Here is a 20,986-nt window from a genome sequence, read left to right as displayed (position 1 = left end):
GAAATGACTGGCAGAATCCGAGACCAAGGTGAAGAGTTGGTGGAAGAAGATTGGAAAAAATTTATCTACAGAAACATTGCAAAATTAAGGAATGTTAGAAGGTTGTTGGAATGAAGTAATGTGGTTTTAGCAGAAATGATATAAAGGATTAGGTTAAAATTGATTTTTTAGTTGGTGAAAGACAAGAATTACAGTATATTGAGATAAATTATTAGGATAAAAACAAAGCTGGGAAGGATTTGCTGAAACATCTAATTGAACTAGAATACAAAAAAGGGAGGTGTGAGGAGGTCAAGGAAATAAGCAAAGGAAAGAAAGTTATGTAAAGGTTTTATCTGTTTTTTTTCCTCAATTGTTTGTATTTTTTCTGTCTTTTTTATTCTTTTTTGTTTTTTATTTTTTCTCTTTGTAATCTTTAAAATTTGAATAAATACTATTAAAAAAAAAAAAGAAATACTGCCCCTCAATGAGGCCAAACTTAGATTCACAAAATGTTTAGGGGTTTGCATACCCCTGCGTCCCCCCCATAAAAAAAACTGTTGTCAGGAGGTCAGCTGTGTGTTGTCATGTGATCATGCCATCCACTACCGATTGGGCCGATTCACTTAATATTGGGTTGAAGGAAATTAGAACTTCTTTAAAGACTCACTGATTTTATGGGACCCACAATTCCATTCACATTTATTTATCTAAGTTTATTCCCTTCTGTCTCCAGTAGGAGACAGTTGGTGATATACACAATAACAATTCAAATAAGTAGAATATTGTGTGTGTGTTTTTAATGCCAGAATGATCCTCCCTATTGCTTATGATGGGGAAAGGGGTGTGATTTAGAGCAGAGAAATGGCAAGTGGACAAAGGGTTAAACTCATCCGCACTCTCCACTGTTGGTCTTCTTTAAATTGCCCACTCCCAAAGCTGCATTTCCATAGAAACAGAAAATTGTAGGGGAAACCTCCTCTAGATGCCTTGTGACTCATTTTACAATCCTTTCCAGTTTATCGACATCTTTCTCCAGTTGTGGCAGTAGCCTGGGAGTTCCCCAAATGCTAAAGACTGCTAGAGATTCAGAGAGATCTGGTGGTCCTTTTGTTTCATTTCTGTAGATTTTAAAGAAATCTGGCTGTGGTTGTTAAATCCAGAACCGACAGAGTTGCCATACGTCCAGAATTTTCTGGATATATCCAGAATACTGCAGTCAGCAGCAGTGTCCGGGCATATGGCAGCCCATGTTGACAGTGCCTTTGTTGCCATTTTTTCCATAAAATCGGTCCGAAACGGCATTTTTTTGTGATTTTGCCAAAAGAGCTGAACAGCTTTGGACAAAACTAAGAAAAGCCCCCGCCTCCCCCAAGCTCAGCAACTTTGGCCAAAAATGCTTTTCTGTCCAGATTGCATTCTTTGAAATATGGCAACCTTAAAGAACTGAGCTTATTTACAGGAGAGATTTCCAATTACAGAAGGAAGGAGTTAAGTTACCGTATTTTTCGCTCTATAGGACACACTTTTTCCCCTCCAAAAAGTAAGGGGAAATGTGTGTGCGTCCTATGGAGCGAATGCAGGCTCCTTGGCTTCAGCGATAGCAACACGAAGCCTCCGAAGTGCAGTGGGAGAGCTCCCTCGGCGCTCTGGAGGCTTCGCGTTGCTTTCGCTGAAGCCTGGAGAGCGAGAGGGGTCGGTGCACACCGACCCCTCTCACTCTCCAGGCTTCAGGGATGGCCACCTGAAGCCTTCGGAGCGCAGTGCGATTTCCCGCTGCGCTCCGCAGGCTTCAGGTTCGTTTCGCTGAAGCCGGGAGAGCAAGACTCTCCTGGCTTCAGCAGAGAGGGATTGCTGCGCAGAGCCCCTTCAGCCAAGTGGGAGGAGAAATGGAAGGGGCTCTGTTTCTCCTGCCACTTCGCTGAAGGGGCGCTGAGCAGAGAGGGGGGGAATTTTTTTATTCTTGTTCTCCCCCTCTAAAACAAGGTGCGTCCTATGGTCGGGTGCATCCTATAGAGCGAAAAATATGGTAGTTCGGTTTGATTGCAAGCATAGTGATGACTGCAAGGAAGTGTGTCAGGAAATCCCCAACTGAACAGGCCACGCCTCTTCCTATTTTTGTAAGGCATAGTGAATACAGTCAGAAGAAAGATCCCATAAAAAGAGTTGTAAGATACAGGGTTTACTCACACTTACCTTTCCTCTGCTCTTTCCAGGCATGGTCAACTACTTAAAGTTCCTTCTCTGAGCGCCACTCCTTTTTGTCGTTGTTCCAGAGCTTTCCTCGCTAAAAACATTCATTAAAGCTCATTCGGAGCAAATGTCAATCCGTGGAAAATCCTAATTGATGTTTGTTCTGATTTGGCTTTAAAGAATGGGTTTTCATGGGGAAAGCTTGGGGCAAAAGAAAAGGAAAAACCTCACATTCGGACATGGAACATTAAGGCACAGGTTCCTGGAAAAAGCAGGGCAAAAAGTAAGTGTGGATAAACTCATAGGTGGTGATAGACATTAGGCAAATGGCTTGTCTCAACAAACCAATTGGGATTTCTGTGCATTTTTAATACTTTGGTATCCTGTCCCTTGATGAGTGTCCCCCCCCCCCACCTTAATATTCCCAGGGAAGGCTGGAAAAGCCATATCTGGTGCCTCTGTTTGCCAGTTCCTCAGTACACTTAGAAATATTGTTCTTACCATGGGAATTGTAATTTCCCCTGCTCCCTAGATTGAATTGGGAGGCAGGGGAAACTGCAGATCCCACACTCCCTGGCATAATTTCTTTCAGGGAAGCATAGATTTTATAGCATTCTCCGCATGCTATTTTAATGGAGGTTGTGTACACGATACGGGCTTAAAACACAGCAAAAGTGGAAAGAAGTCCCAGCAAAAGAAGAATGGATACAAAAACTTATGGAATATGTACATAAGGTAAAGGGACCCCTGACCATTACGTCCATTCGCGGACGACTCTGGGGTTGCGGTGCTCATCTCGCTTTATTGGCCGAGGGAGCCGGCGTACAGCTTCCGGGTCATGTGGCCAGCATGACTAAGCCGCTTGTGGCGAACCTGAGCAGCGCACGGAAACGCCGTTTACCTTCCCGCCAGAGTGGTACCTATTTATCTACTTGCACTTTGACTTACTTTTGAACTGCTAGGCTGGCAGGAGCAGGGACTGAGCAACGGGAGCTCACCCCGTCGCGGGGATTCGAACTGCTGACCTTCAACTTTTCCCTTTTCTTGAGAGGAATCCTATTCAGAATAAGGAAATTTCCCTTTTAAAAAAGGGGAAAGTTGACAGCTATGAATATGTAGAAATGGTGAAACTTACCAGAAAAATAAGAAATCAAGATAACAAACTTTTTATAAAAGAATGGAAATGGTTTACAATGGAATATTTACAAACAAACTGTAAACACATAAGAACATTGGCAGGATTATTGTAATAACCTGCAGCTTTACAAGAGTATATATTTGAAGTAGATGAATGAATGAGCAAATTAAGTTAATTTGGATATGCAGAAAATATTAAAAATAAATTGCAGAAACCGCAAAAAAGGGGAAGGAAGTCGAGTTTTGTAATGCTAAAATGATTGTAAAATGATTGAAATGTATAAAATTGAAAATAATAAATAAAGTATATAAATAATAAAAATAAAAAGCACAGCAAGATGGTTTGCCTCCACTGTGTTTCAAACCACATTTTTATTTTATTTATCTATTTGAAGGTAGGTGGTTCGAATCCCCGTGATGGGGTGAGCTCCCATTGCTCGGTCCCTGCTCCTGCCACCCTAGCAGTTTGAAAGCATGACGTGCAAGTAGATAAATAGGTACTACTTCAGCGGGAAGGTAAACAGCATTTCCGTGCGCTACTCTGCTTCGCCAGTAGCGGCTTAGTCATGCTGGCCACATGACCTGGAAGCTGTACGCCGGCTCCCTCAGCCAATAAAGCGAGATGAGCGCCACAACTCCAGAGTCGGCCACGACTGGACCTAATGGTCAGGGGTCCCTTTACCTTTTTATTTGCACATTTGCCGTACCCATCTGCATGGGTAGATGTTCTTCCAAGTTGCCTGATCTCAGTGCAAACCAGTGGGCAGGAATACTTTCATATGGCTAACATTTTCCAATCGGATTGAAGCTTTATGAAGTCTCCAAACATGAGGTCTGAGGCATTGTTTCCATTATTTTACATCTATAGGACGGAATGAATGAATGTTTATTATTACAGCTAAACAGCCACCATTGTAAAAACCAGAATTTCAGGTTAATTTTTACATAAACATTAAAACAGTCAAAGTGGAATTTAACAATCAATATACTAATTACATAGATTTAAAATAGGTGTCCAAGTAAATATGGATCCCATTAAAAGTTGTGGTTGTTGTTTTTTTTTTTTTTAAAAAAAGAGGAATTTGACTGTGAGCTGTCTCAATTTATGACTGGTTTGTGGAGCTGTATAATATTTTGCTTTCTTTGACTTACGGCTATTGCACAAAATCTAGCTATATTTCCACAGTACTGATGGGTCTTCATGTGACAAAATGTATTCATATCCTGATTTTATAAGCTGAGATGTCATTGGGAGGGAAGTAATTGCTAAAACCAAAGTGGAAGAATGAATTTATGTGCTTTATACACAATGGTACAGCGTGGTGCTTTGAAGAATCTCGATCAGGGTTCTGGGTTTCAGCTCCAAAGCCAAAATGAGAAACTGCCCAGGTCTCACTGGTTTTGCTGCTACATTCTCTCCAGATCAGCATATCTGCTTGTTATGAGGAGACACATTTTAAGACTGCATTATCTATTTCCAAATTGAAACAGAACTGGAAATCCTGAATGTAATGAGAGAGACTGTTGGGGGAAATAATTTCTTGACCTGCCTGGCAAAACTGTATTATCAGGCTTAATTAGCTGGTATGGCATGAGGTATGTCTAACACCACCTGCAATGGGGATCTTGATAATAATAAAGGTTAACGATTCGATGCACACCTTTAAACTAACACAGTCGATGCCAAGTGCTGCAGCTAATTCACAGAGATGGCATGTCTTGTTTTCGGTAAAATGCTTAATGCTGGGAAGCACCGTAAACTGCTTCTTTATTGCTCTGTATACAGATGTCTCCATCTTTTTTATTTTCTGACAGGTCCTTACAACTTTACGAGGACACAAGGTTTCGGCGAGGCAGGTTGACCTAAGAATAGAGGATTCCGTAGGTGCTGAAGATTGTGGGTGCCACAGTGAATGGCTTCAACTTTGCCCATTGACTTTGAGGGCCCCAGCCCCCACAAATATATTATTGTGGGTGCTGAAGTACCCACAGGCCCCCTGGAGTTGACTCCAGTGGCGGATTCAATTGCGAAACCCATCTCTTTGTAATAAAAGCACACAGAATGCCTAAGACACCAGCTCTTCCCCTGTGTCCAAGACACTATGGTTTTAACAGTTACAGATAGGTAGCCGTGTTGGTCTGCCATAGTCAAAACAAAATAAAAAATTCCTTCCAGTAGCACCTTAAAGACCAACAGTTGGTCTTTAAGGTGCTACTGGAAGGAATTTTTTTATTTTGTTTTGACTATGGTTTTAACAATTGCCAGAGAGGGGAAACATAGCGGGGTGAAGGCGTCTTCTTCTATATGCCCCTGTGTAAGTTTCAGTTAGTTTTTCTAATAAGGCTGTTTCCCATTGTTACGGAAATTACCGGGGGGGGGGGGGGGCGGCACATCTTTAAAGTTGTTAAATGTTACAAATATTATGCATAAATGTATCCTTTTGACTTAACAGCTCAGGGAAGTTACCTAGCTTTAACAATCATATAAAATCAACTCCTTGGGCAGTTTCCTCCATTTCAACACTATTTTGCCCTTGGAAAAAATTACTCTTTTCTCTGCCACCTCCCCAAGCATGGGGACATGTATACACACCTCCTACCCCAGGAAGTGCCCAGAGGTGACAATTGCTGAGCTGATTGTTGGCCAAGGAAAGCCTAATCCCATCTACAGACTTGCCAAGGGGTCCAGACATGCAAAGGAAGTTCTATTGTACTTTGGGTGGTGGGACTTCAGAGGTGTTTGGCTATGCTAATCTTATACCTGGGTCTTGCCCTGCCATGTCTGCTTATGCCAATCTTGTACCAAGGACTTGTCTGGACATGTTTGCCAAGGTTAAACTAGTGTAACCCCTGTCTACCCCTCCCCTTTTGCGACATGTCAGTGATGTAGCAATGATGCTGTATGAACTGTATTCTGGGATATGGTGGGAAAGTTTTAAAAGTCCTTGTCACCCTGTCCTCGGGGTTCAAAATTCCTCTTTGAACATGTTGCGCAATAAACTGTGGACTACAGCTATTTGCTCCGGTTGGTGGCTGGACTCCTTCCTTTATTCCACAGAGACGACAAGCTGGGTGACTGAGCAGCCGCGCACCTAGATTCTTCCGTAACACCCATACTGTCTGATACCATTGGTCCATGCTTACTCCTGACTGGTCTCTCCAGTGTCTGGCTATGATGTTTCTGGCTGCTGAGAGTAGGTGGGTTATGAGCTCTTTGTGTTGTGAGTGGGCAGTATTATCTATTACTGTTAATGTGGTATGAGTGCAGGTCTGTGCTATAAAGGCAAACACAATGGCAAACGTTTAAATTATATTCCAACCCTAGCAATGCCTTTTATGTATGGGAATGACTCAACATTGTGGATAACTCAGTGAGGATCCCAATCAGCCAGGTGTTAATTGATGTCTGGATAGCACTTAAATGATGATGAAGCTAATTCCAATGTGTTAAAGCCAACTTAAAACAATATTAGCTTTTGTTAATTGTTGACTTTAATTGCTGAAAGGCACCTTAAATGAACATCGTACAGGTACTAGACTCAGGTAGGTAGCCATGTTGGTCTGACGCAGTCGAAATATATATAAAAAATAAAAAAAAAAGTCCAGTGGCACTTTAGAGACCAACTAAGTTTGTTTTTCGTATGAGATTTCGTGTGCATGTGTGTATCGTGTGTATCTGAAGAAGTGTGCATGCACACGAAAGCTCATACCAAGAACAAACTTAGTTGGTCTCTAAGGTGCTACTGGACATTTTTTTAATTTTTTAAAATATATTTCTAGGAGAATGCTTATTTAATGGAGACACAATTGATAGAATCTTTCAAGGAGTTGGAAATGATGTTTATAAGTGGTCCATGTTTCACATGCAGACAGTAAGCTTGCAATAACTTGCTTCCAACAACTTGGGAAGTCACAGTGCGGATTTCGTATGCCCTTCATGGCCCAGGAAGATTTCTTCCTCTGGGGAAAGTGTTTTATACTAGTACAGTCCTGATTAGGAAGTGGTTTCGGGAACTGTCACTTCCTCCTGCTCATTGGCAACCAGGGGTGCCAACTTAAATAAAATATTGGGAGGGCCCAGACAAGCCCCACTCCACATAATCGATTGCAAGATGTGGCACACACACACCATTTGAATGGCAATTCCCATCAACTGGGGGGACGAGGACAGTTCCCTCAAATATGTAATTGGGGGGGGGGGGGAAGGACCTTGGCCCCTAAGAGTAGGCTCCTATGTTGGGAACAATGCACATCACCTCCCTATGACTGGGTCTTTTATTGTTGTTCAGGTCAGTTTGACGGCTTTGATGTTGTGGTTGATTTTGTTTCCTTTGGGCAGTGTGGTTTGCCAAGCCCACGCCAGATCCTCAAATAAATCTGGTGTCGCAGGATATGTCCACTCCAAAGAGGAATTCTCTTTCCTGCATCTTAATTGTGTTTTATTGGCTTAATTTGGCTTTTATCTGAACTCCTTGCATTTGAGCGGCATGTAGCTTAATATTTGCTTCTCGTGTGGTTCCAATGAACCTTCTGTCCTGAGACTGTTAAATGCACATATGCTTTTCTGGGAGAGAAAAGTCCAGGTTCTTTCTCCAGCGCTAAAAATCCTGTGAGAACTTGCCAGTGATGCTGTGTGCATAGCACATCATTTTCAAAATGTCACCACCAAGTTAATTCACTATAATTACCCTTGCACCTAATCAAAAGTTCTCAGTGAGAAAGCTTGCTAACGGGGAGGTGAGCTTTCCTCTGAACACGGCCACCCCATCTCCAAGGATTATGCTAGTAGATTGCAGAAAGGTTTCCACATTGATTTCTTCAGCATCTCTTTCCCCTCCTCATCCTGCTCAAACCTCGGTATCTGGCGTCAGTCCCCAATATCTCCAGACTCCTGCCGATGCCTGTCACTGTTGACAGGATTGAACTGAATGGACAGGTGGTTTGACCGAATACAAGGCAGTTTCCCGTGTTCCTAAGCTGCAACCAAAATTGTTTCTTCACTATCAGAAAGAAGTTGTATCTGCGGCTGACGCTTGCAATTCCCAGGTGCAAATCCTTATTAAGGAGACGCGATAGCCCCTGAAGTCGAGAAAGAGAGAGATAAGTGTAGTGGTTGCTTCTGAATGTATGAAAGCAACGCGTATTATTTTATTTTTGTGTGTAATCTTGGAAGTGGAAGAAGTAACCTATTGTTTGCATCTCTGCCAGGGTTTAGCTAGATAGCTGGTCAGATAGGGCCTTTTTTTTGTATGATCTGGCTGAGCTGATAAAAATAGACCTGCCTGGCCACATGGAAACTCCCCCTCTGGAGATTTGGAAGAAGTTGAATAGTACTGTACTTAAGCGGCAGAAAAGCCTGTGAAATCAAACCATTAGAAAACCATCTCTGTCCCCTCCTTTCCACTGTGATAAAGAACCTGGGATGTTTCCTTTCATCCTGCACAGGCTGATAGGTGGTGAGTACTTCTTCTCACAACATTTACTATGTGGGAAAGGTGAGGGGGGGGGGAGAAGGAGCTCCCAGGTTTCAGCAGCCCTGCTTTCTTCTCTTCCCCAATCCCCAGCCCTATTATTACAGGGGAGAACATGTGAGTGCTGATAGCGTGGGCTGGGTTTGGAGGTGTTAAACCTAATGGAGCAAGAGCAGCTGGCTCCCAGCAGATTTCAGGAGAGGGAAGGAGGACATAGAAAAAGGAAGGGGGGAGGCCCTTTCTTGTGCCCTAATTCTGAGCTGCATTTTTCTGACTGCAGCTGGAAACAACAAGAAGAAAAGGTACTGCAATTATTTGCAGTGAACTCCTGATTGCAGGAGCTATTCCGCTTTCAGAAGCACACCTAGTCCTTCGAAAAATGCCTCCAGACTCCGTATTTTGCAGGAAGGATCCAAGCGCGACCCAGAACTTTAGATTTGCATTTTATAAAGTGGATTAAAAAACACCATCCTTGCCCAACAAACCCACCTTTTATAAAATTAAAATAAAAAGTTGCAGCTTGGAAACTGATAGGAACAATGGGTACAGGGGAAGGCTCCCAGGCTGGTTTAAAGGTAAAGATAAAGGGACCCCTGACCGTTTGGTCCAGTCACGGATGACTCTGGGGTTGCGGCGCTCATCTCGCTTTACTGGCCGAGGGAGCCAACGTTTGTCCGCAGACAGTTTTTCCGGGTCATGTGGCCAGCAGGACTAAGCCGCTTCTGGCAAACCAGAGCAGCGCACAGAAATGCTGTTTACCTTACTGCTGGAGCACTACCTATTTATCTACCGGCACTTTGACATGCTTTTGAACTGCTAGGTGGGCAGAAGCTGGGACCGAACAACGGGAGCTCACCTCATTGCAGGGATTCGAACTGCTGACCTTCTGATCAGCAAGCCCTAGGCTCAGTGGTTTAGACCACAGTGCCACCCGCGTCCACCCCAGGCTGGTTTACAGATCCTTAAATAGAAATAAAAATACAATTCCTGCTCTCAGGTTTAGAATCTGAAAAGGCTCGGCATGAAAGGAACATGGATTGGAGTGGAGGAGGAAATAAGCAAACTCAGGTACAAGTTCTTTATTACAATTTCTCCCAATGAGCTGCTGCAAGGGGAGATTGTGCCCAAAGTTACTGCTCTACATCCCTTCTCTTCCCTCCTCTGTTACAGCACAATGTACTTCCCACTGCCAGGAGACAGTCTATGGAGTGATAGTTTTACCCCTAATGAATGGTGCCCCTACACTTAACCTCCATGAATTTCTCTATGAGGTCATTTAAGTTTGAGCCTAGCCCATTAATACATGGGCACAAAGGCCCCAAAGCTGCCATAGCTCAGTGGTAGATCATCTATCTTGCCTGCATAAGGTCTCTGGTTCAACCCCTGACACTTCCAGGCTGGGAGAGACTCCTACATGAAACCTTGAAGAATCACTGCCAGCCATTGCATGCAATATGAGCTAGAGTGACCGGTAGGTCTGCCTCAGTATAATGCTTCGTTTCCCAAACCTAGGTTCTCTACTGTTTTTGGATTACAATTCCCATCATCCCCATTCCATGATGGGAATTTAAGTTCCAAAGCTGGAGACCCAAAAGCTAGAGGCCTTAGACCCATCCTCACAGCTGGGCAAGTCATTATTATTATTATTATTATTATTATTATTATTATTATTATTAATTATTATTATTAATATACTACCCTATACCTGGGGGTCTCAGGGCAGTTCACAAAATAAAATAAAGATATAAAACCACAAAAGACATAATAAAAATAAAAACAACAACCCAATAGCCCCCCCCCAAAAAACCACGTTTTAAAAGGGCATAGAAGAAGAAGAAGAGTTTGGATTTGATATCCCTCCTTTCACTCCCTTTAAGGAGTCTCAAAGCGGCTCACATTCTCCTTTCCCTTCCTCCCCCACAACAAACACTCTGTAAGGTGAGTGGGGCTGAGAGACTTCAGAGAAGTGTGACTGGCCCAAGGTCACCCAGCAGCTGCATGTGGAGGAGCGGAGACGCGAACCCAGTTCACCAGATTACGAGACTACCACTCTTAACCACTACACCACACTGACTCTCAAGGATAGGATGTAAAACAGATCAACCCAAGGCCTGGTTAAAAAGGAACGTTTTTGTCTGGTGCCTAAAGGTGTATAATGAAGGCGCCAGGTGAACTTCCCTGGGGAGAGTGTTCCACAGATGGGGAGCCACTGCAGAGAAGGCCCCGTTCTCGTGTTGCCAGCCTCTGGACCTCTCAAGGAGGATGCACACAAAGAAGGGCCTCAGAAGATGATCTCAGGGTCCGGGTAGGTTCATATGGAAAGAGGCAGTCCTTGAGCTATTGCAGTCCGGAGCCATTTAAGGCTTTATAGGTCAAAACCAGCACTTAGAATTGGGCCCAGAAACTAATTGGTAGCCAGTGCAGTTGGACCAGGATCGGTGTACAGTCGTACATCTGAAGTCGAACGCCTTGCGAGACGAACGTTTTGGCTCCCGAACCCGGAAGTGATTGTTCTGGTTTGCGAATGTTCTTTGGAACCCGAATGTCTGTTGTGGCTTCCGATTGGCTGCAGGAGCTTCCTGCAGCCAATCGGAAGCTGTGCCTTGGTATCCGAATGTTTTGGAAGTTGAACGGACTTCAGGAATGGATTCTGTTTGACTTCTGAGGTACGACTGTAATATGCTCAAATTGTATTGCTCCAGTGAGCAACCTGGCCGCTGAATTATGCACTAGCTGAAGTTTCCGAACCCTACGTATAATGCATTGCAGTAATCTAACCTTGAGGTTACCCAGTGGCGTAGCGTGGGTTGTCAGCACCCGGGGCAAGGCAAGTAATTTGCGCCCCCTAACCCGTGGATTTGCGCCCCCTAACCCTACCCCTAACCCTAACCCCCAGATGTTGCGGCCAGTGCAGCTGGCCCCCCTGCACCCCCCACGCTACGCCACTGAGGTTACCAGAGCATAGACAACAGTAGTTAGGCTATCCCTGTCCAGAATGGGGTGTAGCTGGGCCACCAGCCAAAGCTGATGGAGGGCACTCCAGGCCACTGAGGCCACCTGAGCCTCGAGTGACAGCAAAGGATCCTGGAGGACCCCCAAGCTATGAACTGCAGATAGCAGTCTATCACCAACATAACTAGCTGACACCAGGGGAACACTATGGGTTGTAATTAACACCAGTCTCCTTATTTTCCAAAGTGAGATGAAAAGATAGCTGTAGATTTGCTCCCAAGTTGCACTCTACTCATGAAAGGTCATCTAAACAGTAGCGGACATTGGAGTCATTTAATGCACCTCAAGGAAACAAACAAACAAAAAAGTCAAATCCCATTCCCAGCCTCCTCAAATCATTTCTCAATCCACAGAATCCAGTGCTTTCCAGATTACGAGTAACAGGATTAGGCAGATAAGTGTGCTTGTTTCCATATGCTCTCTCTTCACACACCCACACCCACACCCACACACACCCACACACACACCCAACTCCCTGCACTTTCTGAATTTTTCCTGGCGAGCATAAATCCACTTAATTACCCCTTTAAAGCGCATAGGGAGAAGGATCAGGGTTCAGAAGCACTCTTGCTATTTTAGCGCTGAGCACCACGGGGGAAGACAGCAGTTTCCCCCCTCCCCTGACTTTTCCTGGTCTTCCAGCAAAGGCTAGATAGAGAGCCAAAGCAAAACCCAAAACAAAAGGGGAGTTCTGCTATCATCTGTTTCATGTTGTCAGAGAAATGAACGATCGCTATAAACTTCAGGAGGAATTAACGGGAGAGAAAGAGCAGAGCACACAGAGAAATTATACCAGGTTATTTAATGCCTGGATAATCATGGAGTTTGCTTTTGAAATGTCCTCCTCTTCCAAAACAAGACAATCTCTTCTCACCTTTATGTGCCCCTCTCTTCTTCAATTTGAATAAAAGGCATTATTAATTATAGGGGTTATGACTGGAACCATTTGAGCTTTTCCACACACGACACAGAGGCAATCTTAGGCTTCTTGTGGAATGGGCGTTCAACAATGAGCTACAACCAACTGCTGCTCCCTCCCTGATAAGGCCACCTGGACGATACATAGGTTTACAGGTGCATTTCCCATATTTACTCTTTGCATTTTTAGGCGTGCACCTAAAACAGCTTCGGTAAGGTAAAGGGTAAAGGGACCCCTGGCCATTAGGTCCAGTCGTGACCTACTCTGGGGTAGCGGCGCTCATCTCTCTTTATTGGCCGAGGTAGCCGGCGTACAGCTTCCGGGTCATGTGGCCAGCATGACTAAGCCCCTTCTGGCGAACCAGAGCAGTGCACGGAAATGCCGTTTACCTTCCCGCCGGAGTGGTACCTATTTATCTACTTGCACTTTGACGTGCTTTCGAACTGCTAGGTTGGCAGGAGCAGGGACTGAGCAACAGGAGCTCACCCCGACACGGGGATTCAAACCGCCGACCTTCTGATCGGCAAGTCCTAGGCTCTGTGGTTTAACCCACAACACCACCCGCGTCCCAAAAAACAGCTTCAGTATAAACCCATTTATTCCATTCCTATCCTGCTCTTCCTCCTCAAGGGGGTTGGTCAAATGGTTTCCTCTTTCTCTCTTTATATTCACAACAATGCTTCAAGTAGGACCCAAGCACAAGAGCACTCTCTTCTTCCTTGATTCCCAGCAAACTGGTATTTAGAAACATACAGTTAATATGCTATTCTCCGTGAATGTATCTAATTATCTTTTAAAGTTGGCAGCCGTCACTGTGAAAATGAGTTTTTCATAGTTTAACTATGCTCTGCATTCAGAAATACTTTCTGTTATCTCGAGTCCCATGGGGGTGGCGGAGTATAAATAAATATATTATTTTTGTTGGCATCCGTCTGTCTCGAGAGACGATGGAGTGCGCCTCTGGCGGTCAAACCGCTGAAGAATCACAGCACCTGCTGTGGCTGCAGAGGCTAGTAACTCATAACTTCTGCCTCCTGCATTGTTTTAGCAGCACCAAAGTGGCCTCTCTGGGGTGCAAGCCTGGGCAGTGTGTTTGGAGGTCCTGGGCTTTCTAGACAACAAGACTTCAGCGTGGTGCAGTGGTTAAGAGCGGTGGACTCGTAATCTGGTGAACTGGGTTCGCTTCCCCACTCCTCCACATGCAGCTGCTGGGCTAGTGACACTTCTCTGAAGTCTCTCAGCCTCACTCTGTGAGTGTTTGTTGTGGGGGAGGAAGGGAAAGGAGATTGTTAGCTGCTTTGAGACTCCTTAAGGGGAGTGAAAGGTGGGATATGAAGTCCAAACTCCTCCTCCTCCTTCCCCTCCTCCTCCTTCTTCTTCTCGGCCTTTCTGATGTGGTCCAAAGGAAAGCAGAGCAATACATTTGGCACCAGCTTGGCTACAGGAGTTGCCCGAAGGAGGCGTACAAGATGCCACTCTGGATTTGTGTAGAAACTTTTTCTTCTCCTGAAGATGTCCCACAAGGCAGCAGGTAATCATATTGTTATCATCATCATCATCATCATCATCTGTCCTGAATCTTCCAACACTCATCTTTGTTGGATGTTGACTATTCTTAGTGTTATGAGAGAGGGAGAAAACTTTTCTTTGTCTGCTTTCTCCAAGCCACATGCCCTTTTATTCCCTTCTCTCAAGTCACCTCTTACTTGCATTTTCTCTGAACGAAAAGCTCCCAAACACTCCAACCAGAACTGTACGCAGCACCCCAAATGCGGTCACACTGTAGATTTGCACTATGGCCTTAGGATATTGGCAGTTTTATTTCCAATCCCCTTCCTAAGGGACTGAAATGTTGAGAGATGACATCCAATAACATCTGGGCACCAGGTTGGGAAATGCTGTTGTATCCAAAAACATGGCGTGTCCTTTTTGAACAGGAAAGGGTGTTTCCAAAGGAAGAGATTGGGAGTGGTAGGCCCCTTTCTCAGCCTGCTTTTTCCTAGCTCCAGATCATTTCCCCAAAGGAGCTTCCCCTTCCACAGTGTTTCAAAGTTGTGCCCCCAAAAAGGGCAGAGACAATTGCTGTGTAATATGTAGCTTGGCTCTCTCAGACGAACTTCTGGGCGAAATCATGGTATACTGTGGGAGAAGCATTAGGTTACAGAGGGGGCCATATTTCCATTCTAAATCTCAGATAATAGAAGGTCATATTTATCTCTTGATGGCACAGAGTTGAAATGTTCAATAAGACCAAGCAAAGATACGATCTGAAGCCCATTCTTCTTGGCTTTGGAACAAATAATAAAATACTGGCTAGAGGTTGCCTGGCAGTAAACGTCGATGCAGAAAACACTGTATTTATGGCACTGTATCTTATCGCCTTACAGATGAGAGCCAAACAAGTTATCCTTAAATTGCACAATAGGCCTGCTGCCAAGGGATGGGGTAAGAACGGGAATGTTCAAATACAGTGGTACCTCTGGATGCGAATGGGATCTGTTCTGGAGCCCCGTTTGCATCCTGAAGCGAACGTAACACACGACTGTGCGGAGGCGGCCGCCAAGACCACATAACACTGGTCTTGAAAGACCTACATTGGCTCCCAGTACGTTTCCGAGCACAATTCAAAGTGTTGGTGTTGACCTTTAAAGCCCTAAATGGCCTCGGTCCAGTATACCTGAAGGAGCGTCTCCACCTCCATCGTTCTGCCCGGACGCTGAGGTCCAGCGCCGAGGACCTTCTGGCAGTTCCCTCATTGCGAGAAGCAAAGCTACAGGGAACCAGGCAGAGGGCCTTCTCAGTAGTTGCGCCCGCCCTGTGGAATGCCCTCCCATCAGATGTCAAAGCGGTAAACAACTACCTGACATTCAGAAGACATCTGAAGGCAGCCCTGTTCAGGGAAGTTTTTAATGTGTGACATTTTAGTGTATTTTTGGTCTCTGTGGAAGCCGCCCAGAGTGGCTGGGGAAACCCAGCCAGATGGGCGGGGTACAAATAAATTATTATTATTATTATTATTATTATTATTATTATTATTATTATTATTTCATTTTGAGCATCTGCGCATGCGCGAGTGGCGAAACCTGGAAGTAACGCGTTCCGTTACTTCCGGGTCACCGCGGAGCGCAACCCAAAAATGCTTAACCGGAAGCGTATTCATCCCAAGGTATGACTGTATCAGGGACCGGCTTTGCAAAACCATGAGACCCCGAGAAAGCTGTAACATTTAAATTGGGGTGCAGGAAAATTCGCCTTTTCTTTCTTTCCTTGTGTATGTAGCTCACTCCATCTTAAGCATAGCTGTCAACTTTTCCCTTTTCTTGCGAGGAATCCTATTTGAAATAAGGGAATTTCCCTTTAAAAAAGGGAAACGTTGACAGCTATTCTTAGGGGTCGGGGCAGGTAATGTATGGTGCTTAGCACATTCAAATGACATTCTGTCTGTAAATGTAGGTGAATGATTTTGGTGACTGCATTACATGTTCCTTTTTGCAATATCAACAAGTTTCTTAAATGCTATACTGTATTGTGATTACGTTGCATTTTGATGTATCAATGCATTTTTTAATGTTTTGTATATGATCTGCATTTCTGGTTTTCAGTTGTTTTACTCATGCACATTGTTCAGAGAGATTTATCTCATCATGTTACTTAAAATGTGGACTTGCAATGACGACAACCAGTCGGCCCCAGTAGTTTCCTTCTGAATGGGGAATTTGTTTTGTATTTCTTACATTAATTCCTTTCTGTTGGGATTTCTAAACCGCCTGCCAGCATTTTAAAAAACCCCGGGACAGCGGAGAAGTCCTCTGCTGTCCCGGGGTTTTTTAAAATGCTGGGGGTGGGAAGAAAAGCCCTTGTCCCCCCCCCCCCCAGCCTTCAGAAGAGGTCGGGGGACAGACTGTCCCCGGACCTGGACTGAAGGAGGTTTCCATAGGAACGCATTGATTGATTTTCAATGCATTCCTATGGGAAACCGTGCTTCGCAAGACGAAAAACTCGCAAGACGAAAAAACTTGCGGAACGAATTAATTTTGTCTTGCGAGGCACCACTGTAAATTAAATACAGTGGTACCTCGCAAGACGAATGCCTCGTAAGAAGAAAAACGTGCAAGACGAAAGGGTTTTTCGTTTTTTGAGTTGGTTCGCAAGACGAATTTCCCTATGGGCTTGCTTCGCAAGACGAAAACGTCTTGCGAGTTTGTTTCCTTTTTCTTATAACCGTTAATACCCAGGGAATCCGCGCTCTGCAAGACAAAAAAATCGCAAGACGAAACAACTCGCGGAACGAATTAATTTCGTCTTGCGAGGCACCACTGTAAATAAATCCTGAAAGACCAGGCCAGTTTTGAGTCCTGGCTTTACAGGTTTCACACAGCCCTTTCAAATTAAGCACAAGACAATGGTACACCCATAAACGTTTTTTAAAAATATATATATTGAGTGATTGCCTCTAAAGATAGCTCTTTTTGATGAAGTTCAACAGGAAAAAATGTTAGTTCCAGGTTCAGGTTTTGCACAGTTCCTACAGGGCATTTATTCAACTTACCCTGTGTGATTGAAAATCTGCTGTTCTCCTTTAGAAGACAATACTGGGCACAGAATGATTAATTCATCCGCTTTGCTGACGACCATCCAAATGAGAAATCCCATTGCAGTGGAGGTAATGAACTTGACCAGGAAGAAAATATAATAAACAAATCCCTCAGTCCCTCTCTCTCTCTGTGTGTGAAATGCAGTATCTGTTGTCGCCTTTGTTTCTCAGGCAACACTCTTATTTCTTAAAATGAGACTTTAGATTTTGGTTTAAAACAATTACTGTCATTCACACAAGGCACTTTATTTCCAGTGTAATGCTATGCAGCAACAGAGATTGAGAATTCATGTCTTTACAGGGTAAACGGCTGCAAATAAAATATCTCTTTATACCACTTTTCAAGACATGCATTTATTTTCACATTAGCCGAGCGTCTTCTTACTTCCCCAGAATCTCTTTATTTTAAAAGACTGGTGTAAAATCCGCCAGAGTTTTGACTCTGGGGCTGCATATAGTCCTCTATATCTCAGTCAACTGATATATAACTAATCCTTATAAACAGAATTTGAAAGATTCTTGTGTTGGCCATGTAACTATGTTGTTATGAAAGCATACAAATCGTGTGGATTTAATGAACTGCCTATCTGGCTCCTAGCAAAAAGAACACACACACAAAAAAAACTAAAGTTCTACAGATAGATTTAGAGCACTGGCAATTCTCATTTAGCATCCTCCCAATTTTATTTTATTTTGTATATTTTTGCTTGCACTGCTTTGGCCAATGGGGATGCAAGCTGGGGACTTGGGCTGTCCCAGGGGGTGGAGCCGACAGAGCAGGTAGGCGACCCTCGGATCCGCCCCTTGCCCCATTTGAGCAGCCCACACCTGAGGCACGACCTGTTTGTTCCTTCGCCAATATTTTCCTCCCCCACCCACCCTCGGTTTAAGCTGATAGTCAATGACTTTGCTGTGGCTACGGTGGTTGACATTCTTTATGGGGCTCATTGATACTGACCCAGTGGTTTTGCCTACCTCACAGCAATCATCACAACTGGTTGGGCATTGGGGCAATCCTCTGTTTGGATGGAGGGGAGGTTGTGTCCAGGGCAGCTGTTTATCAGCTCCATCTGGTACGCAGGCAGAGACCCTACCTGCCCACAGACTGTCTTGCCAGAGTGGTGCATGCTCTGGTTATCTGTCGCTTGGACTACTGCAATGCACTCTATGTGGGGCTACCTTCGAAGGTGACCCGGAAACTACAACTAATCCAGAATGCGGCAGCTAGACTGGTGACTGGGAGCAGCCGCCGAGACCATATAACACCGGTCTTGAAAGACCTACACTGGCTCCCAGTACGTTTCTGAGCACAATTCAAAGTGTTGCTGCTGACCTTTAAAGCCCTAAACGGCCTCGGTCCAGTATACCTAAAGGAGCGTCTCCACCTCCATGGTTCTGCCCAGACACTGAGGTCCAGCGCCGAGGGCCTTCTGGCGGTTCCCTCGCTGCGAGAAGCCAAGTTACAGGGAACCAGGCAGAGGGCCTTCTTGGTAGTGGCACCCGCCCTGTGGAACGCCCTCCCACCAGATGTCAAAGAGAAAAATAACTACCAAACTTTTAGAAGACATCTGAAGGCAGTTTAATAGGTTATTGTATTTTAGTGTTTTGTTGAAAGCTGCCCAGAGTGGCTGGGGAAACCCAGCCAGATGGGTGGGGTATAAATAATAAATTATTATTATTGTTGTTGTTATTGTTGTTGTAGTCTCTGCCTGCCCCTCCAAATGCTGGGGTATCCCATTAAAGGGATCCGGGGGAATGGCCCTGTCCATGTGCCCTGGCGGGGCCAGAGCCAAAGGCACTCCCCCAAACAACAGTCTCTGTGGGGGGTCACCCTGTATGATGTCAGTCTTAGGAACCCCTGCCTGGATTGACCATGCATCACTTCCGGCGGGCGGGATGTAAGTATTTAGATTGCCCCATGCCCAAGCCAAAGGACGCAAGTGGCCCTGTGGTCTAAATCACTGAGCCTTGAGCTTGCTGATCAAAAGGTCAGTGGTTCAAATCCCCACGACGGGGTGAGCTCCCGTTGCTCAGTCCCAGCTCCTGCCAACCTAGCAATCTGAAAGCACGCAAAAAAAAAAAAGTGCAAGTAGATTAATAGGTACCGCTCTGGCAGGAAGGTAAACAGCGTTTCCATGCGCTGCTCTGGTGTTGGTGTTCCATTGTGCCAGAAGTGGCTTAGTCATGCTGGCCACATGACCTGGAAAAACTGTCTGCAGAGCGGACAAACTCCCGGCTCCCTCGGCCTGTAAAGCAAGATGAGCGCCGCAACCCCAGAGTCGTTCACGACTGGACATAACTGTCAGGGGTCCCTTTACCTTTACCTTTATTCCCAAGCCAAACCTCTTTCATCTGTATTCAATAAAGTTGTGGCCTGTTTTGACCCCAAACCAGTCTTACTGGTCTCTTATTTTTATGGGTTGGGGCATGGGGAGCCCATCCCGCAGGTATTCTGCCCTCTCCCCAGCCATGTTTTGGCATGGTAAAGAAGGTGGCTTTAAAACTGAAAAAATATGGTTCAACACACCCACACCCACACACCATTTGTTTAATTCAAACCTAGGGTGCTGCATCTCAGTGTGTGGCTCCTCTTCTCACATCTACTTCCGTTTGACTCCTCCCATCACTATCTGCATCATTTGACCTGGTTGCAGAAAAGGGAGAAAGTGGGGCCCACCCCATTGCCTGAGAGTCCAGTTGCCATTTGGCACCTCTCCTCCCAGAACTCTCTCCATTCAAGGTGGCCATCATAAGAGCGACAGTTTAACTGTAGCCTTCTTCAGGAGTTCAGCATCTGAGTTCAGTAAACACAGAGGACTCACGACATCCCCTCCTCCATTAGGTACAGGTAAAGGGACCCCTGACCATTAGGTCCAGTCGTGGCCAACTCTGGGGTTGTGGCACTCATCTCGCTTTCTTGGCCGAGGGAGCTGGCATACAGCTTCCGGGTCATGTGGCCAGCATGACTAAGCTGCTTCTGGTGAACCAGAGCAGCGCACAGAAACGCCATTTACCTTCCTGCCGGAGTGGTACCTATTTATCTACTTGCATTTTGATGTGCTTTCGAACTGCTAGGTTGGCAGGAGCAGGGACCAAGCAACGGGAGCTCACCCTGTTGCAGGGATTTGAACCGCCGACCTTCTGATCGGCAAGTCCTAGGCTCTGTGGTTTAACCCACAGCGCCACCCGCGTCCCTTCGTCCTCCATTAGTTGGAGGGTAAATCTGCGTCATCATGTCCTTTTTGCAAGGCAAGCTCCATTCCCTGCATTCCCTACATCCCCAACCAATCACTGTGTTATGCATGAGAGGGCACCCTACACATACCATCCAATCAGGAGGTCCATTCCGCACCATGTCAGAATCAGACCTACCCTTTGGAACTCCCTCCCACTGCCTACCAGACAGGCAACTACTCTATTGTCTTTTCAGTGTCTGCTAAAGATATTCCTCTTGCAACAGGCCTTCTGAAACCTTTATCCCTTTCATTGGTATCTGTCTTGGACCTGAACTGATTTTTTTCGTGTATGCTGTTGTTGCTTTAAACTGTTTCTATAAAGTCTTTTTTTTCTTGTGCAATTGTTTTAACTGTTTTTATATGTTGTCATGTTGCAAATCGCTTCGTGGGGACTGATTCATAAATGAAATAAATAATTTTGCAAAGAGGGCTTTGGAGAATAGAC

General features: G+C 45.0%; 1 long non-coding RNA gene across 1 annotated transcript; it reads right to left on the bottom strand.

The window, feature by feature from the left end:
* Nucleotides 1-7,803: 7,803 nt before the first annotated feature.
* Nucleotides 7,804-20,072, bottom strand: LOC309325845. Its single transcript, XR_014150067.1, has 2 exons — nt 19,865-20,072; nt 7,804-8,388 (listed from the first exon to the last, which is right to left on the bottom strand). It is a non-coding gene; the product is annotated as an uncharacterized lncRNA (long non-coding RNA).
* Nucleotides 20,073-20,986: the final 914 nt, after the last annotated feature.

This window comes from Podarcis erhardii (assembly GCF_964252035.2).
Source record: "Podarcis erhardii genome assembly, chromosome: 12".
Lineage (NCBI taxonomy): Eukaryota > Metazoa > Chordata > Lepidosauria > Squamata > Lacertidae > Podarcis > Podarcis erhardii.
The sequence above is the reverse complement of the archived record's forward strand: the minus strand, read 5'-3'. Positions and strand labels throughout refer to the sequence as shown.